Source organism: Carlito syrichta, unplaced genomic scaffold (genome assembly GCF_000164805.1).
Source record: "Carlito syrichta isolate Samal-C Ts95f unplaced genomic scaffold, Tarsius_syrichta-2.0.1 Scaffold315965, whole genome shotgun sequence".
Lineage (NCBI taxonomy): Eukaryota > Metazoa > Chordata > Mammalia > Primates > Tarsiidae > Carlito > Carlito syrichta.
Genome location: NW_007260061.1, coordinates 32,356 through 36,148, shown reverse-complemented (window position 1 = coordinate 36,148; position 3,793 = coordinate 32,356). Strand labels below are relative to the sequence as shown.

The following is a 3,793-nucleotide window of genomic DNA, read 5'->3' as shown; positions in this document are numbered from 1 at the left end:
GCCGGGCTCGGTGGCTCAGCCTGTAACCCAGCGCTTTGGGAGGCCGAGGTGAGTAGATTGCCTGAGCCCGGTGGTCCGAGACCCGCCCGGGCAACTTGGCAAGACCTCATCTCTACAATAAATCAAAAATTAGCCAGGCGTGGTAGCATGCGCCTACAGTTCCAGCTACTTGGAAGGCTGAGGCGGAAGGGTCGCCGGAGCCCAGCAGGTCGAGGCTGCGGTGGCCAGGAGCGGCCACTGCACTCCAGTCTGGGCGACAGAGTGAGACTCTGACTTAAAAAAAAAAAAAAAAAGAAGCATGAGAGGGCAGTGTTTGGAACAACCACAGCTAATGGAAAGCAAGGGGGGATTCTGGAAAGAAGAGAGCTGGGGGAGTCTTAAATTCTGGTCTAAGTTGGCCCAAGTCTCTTGCTGATCCCTAGACTACGCATTCAAATGCAGATCCAAGCAGCTAAAAGAACTGAATTGAAATCTGAGCTGGTGTCCAATAGACTTTAAATGTCCACCGAATTAATTGCCTGCTAAAACAGAAACATCAGTTCTCTACAGCCATATAAAAAATTCAGAATCTCCCCAATGTCATATATGCAATAGCCAGCCTACAGCCAAAATCCTTGACACACAGCAAACAAGAAAATGAGAGTAATCAGCCGGGCTCGGTGGCTCAGCCTGTCATCCCGCGCCTTTGGGAGGCTGAGGTGAGTAGATTGCCTGAGCCCGCGGGTTCGAGACCCACCTGGGCAGCGAGACCTCATCTCTACAATAAATAAAAAAAAAATTAGCCGGGCGTGGTAGCCTGTGCCTGTAGTTCCAGCTACTTGGAAGGCTGAGGCGGAAGGATCGCCGGAGCCCAGCAGGTGGAGGCTGCGGTGGCCGGGAGCGGCCACTGCACTCCAGTCTGGACGACAGAGTGAGACTCCAACTCAAAAAAAAAAAAAGAAAATGAGAGTAGTCTCAAGAGACATAAAGAAAAGAAAAGAGAAATAGAAACCATGAAAAAGAAGCAGACAGAAATTCTATAACTGAAAAATAAAATATCTAAAATTAAAATTCTGACCAGGCATAGTAGCTCTTGCCTGTAACCCAGACACTTTGGGAGGCCAAAGTGGGAGAATTACCTGAGGCCAGAAGTTTGAGACCAGCTTGGGCAACATAGTGAGACACCATCTCTATTTTTAAAAATACAAAGTCCAGGCACGGTGGTTCATGCCTGTAATCCCAACACTTTGCTGAGGTGAGAAGATGGCCTGAGCCCAGAGGTTCGAGACCAACCTGGGCAACTTGGCGAGACCTCGTCTCTATAATAAATCCAAACAAAATTAGCCAGGCATAGTGGCGCACGCCTAGTCATTCCAGCTACTTGGAAGGCTGAGGTGGAGGGATGGCCTGAACCCAGCAGGTCGAGGCTGCGGTGGCTATGAGCGTGCCACTGCACTTCCACCTGGGCAACAGAGTGAGACGCCAACTCAAAACAAATAAAGAAAAATTTCTAAAAATTAAATTAAAATTGTATCAGATGAACTTAATAGCAGAATAGAAATGATAGAAGAAAATCAGTGAACTTAAAGATAGATCAGCAGAAATTATCCCATTTAAAAACCAGAAAGACAACATCTCTTTTAAAGAGGTGAGCCTCGGCAATCTGAAAAACAATATCAAAAGAAGACCTTATGTATTTGTGAGACTCATTGATATTGTTCTACATGTCATTGACATTTAGTGTTTTTTTAAATCAATATTCAAGTTCATTAAACAAATTTTTGAAAGTATTATAACATTTCTAACTCTCTCATCGGCTTCAAGGTTTAGGTTGCTCCCAAATTTTGCACGTAACTGAACTTTCAAATCTGCTAGCCCTGCTGAATGGATTCCACTCTGGATTCTAAGGCATCGATTTCATCTTACAAATTTTTATTTGCTTCTTCTGACATTTCGTGTGTTTCTTCTTGAGAATGGCTAATGAAAATATCACCATCCTGATAAGATATCACTAAGCCATCATCATCTGCAAGGATGATGTCATTGCAAGCATCTTCTAAATTTTGGCAATGTTTCTTTTTTACTTCTATTTCTTCCTTCAGCTCTGCAATTATACTTGTGTTCTGTGCAAATTTGTTTATCTTTTGTTGATCTTTGACAGTAACATCGGCATCTTCTGCAGCCCCTTCTTCATGGTGGCCGCCATCTTGGGTGTCAGTGCATTTTAAAATAATTTCTTTTTTTTTTTTTTTGAGTTGGAGTCTCACTCTGTCGCCCATACTGGAGTGCAGTGGCCACTCCCGGCCACCACAGCCTCGACCTGCTGGGCTCCGGCGATCCTTCCGCCTCAGCCTTCCAAGTAGCCGGAATTACAGGCATGTGCTACCATGTCCAGCTGATTTTTTTTTATTTATTGTAGAGATGAGGTCTCGCTGCCCAGGTGGGTCTCGAATCCGCGGGCTCAGGCAATCCACTCACCTCAGCCTCCCAAAGGCGCAGGATTACAGGCTGAGCCACCGAGCCCGGCTTAAAATAATTTCTATTGATCTTCAAGTTCAGTGATCCTGTAATTCTGCTCTGTTCTATCTGCTATTAAACTCACCCAATAAATTTTCATCTCAAGCATTGTAATTTTTAGTTCTGGAATATATAATATTTTAGAAGAGATTTCATTTTCTTCCTGAAATTCTTCATTTCCACCCCTTTATTTCCATCTTTCCCTATAACTTAAAAAATATAGCTGGGCTCTGTAGCTTGAGCATGTAATCCCAGCACTTTGGGAGGCCAAGATGAGAGGAATGCCTGAGCTGGTTTCAAGACCAGCCCGGGCATCTTGACAACTTCCCCTCTACAATAAATAAAAAAATTAGCCAAGCGTGGTGGTACACGCCTGTAATCCCAGCTACTTGGAAGGCTAAGGCGGAAGAATCACCAGAACCTAAGAGGTCGAGGCTGTGGTGGCCATGAGCGTGCCACTGCACTCCAACCTGGGCAACAGTGAGATTCCAACTCAAAAAAAAATAGGCTGGTCACAGTGGCTTACACCTGTAATCCCAGCATTTTGGGAGGCCAAGGCAGAAGAATTCCTTGAGCCCTGGAGTTTTGAAACCAACCTAGGCAATATAGCAAACATCTTATCTCTAAAAAAAAAAATTAGCCAGGCATGATGGCGAGAGCGTGTAGTGTCAGCTACTTGGGAGGATGAGGTGGATAGATCACCTGAGCCCAAGAGTTCAAGACTGGGGTGAACTGGCCGGGCAACAGTGATATTCTGACTCAAAAAAAATTTTTAAATATTATATATATATATGTGCATATAATATAATTTTGATGATGTCTTGTTTTGCTTTGTTTTGTTTTCTCTTGAGTAGAGGTCACATTTCAATGATTATTTGCATGCATTTCTCACAATTTTTTATTTGTGCTGAACATCATGTATAAAAGAAAAATAGATTGTTTTTTTCACTTAATCTATTGAAAAAAGAAAAATTGTCCGGGCACAATGGCTCATGCCTATATCCCAGCACTTTGAGAGCCGTAGGCGAGAGGATTGCCTGAGCCTGGGGATTCAAGACCAGCCTGAGCAACTTGGTGAGAATTTGTCTCTACAATAAATTTAAAAATTAGCCAATGGCTCAGCCTGTAATCCCACGCCTTTGGGAGGCTGAGGTGAGTGGATTGCCTGAGCCCGCGGGTTCGAGACCTGCCTGGGCAGCGAGACCTCATCTCTACAATAAATCAAAAAATCAGTCGGGCGTGGTAGCGCATGCCTGTAATTCTGGCTACTTGGAATGCTGAGGCGGAAGGATCGCCG

At 44.4% G+C, this 3,793-nt stretch overlaps 1 pseudogene; it reads right to left on the bottom strand.

Annotated features, from left to right (window-relative positions):
* The window catches only part of LOC110594529, a 15,423-nt pseudogene extending 13,238 nt beyond the window's left edge, over nucleotides 1–2,185 (bottom strand).
* Nucleotides 2,186–3,793: the final 1,608 nt, after the last annotated feature.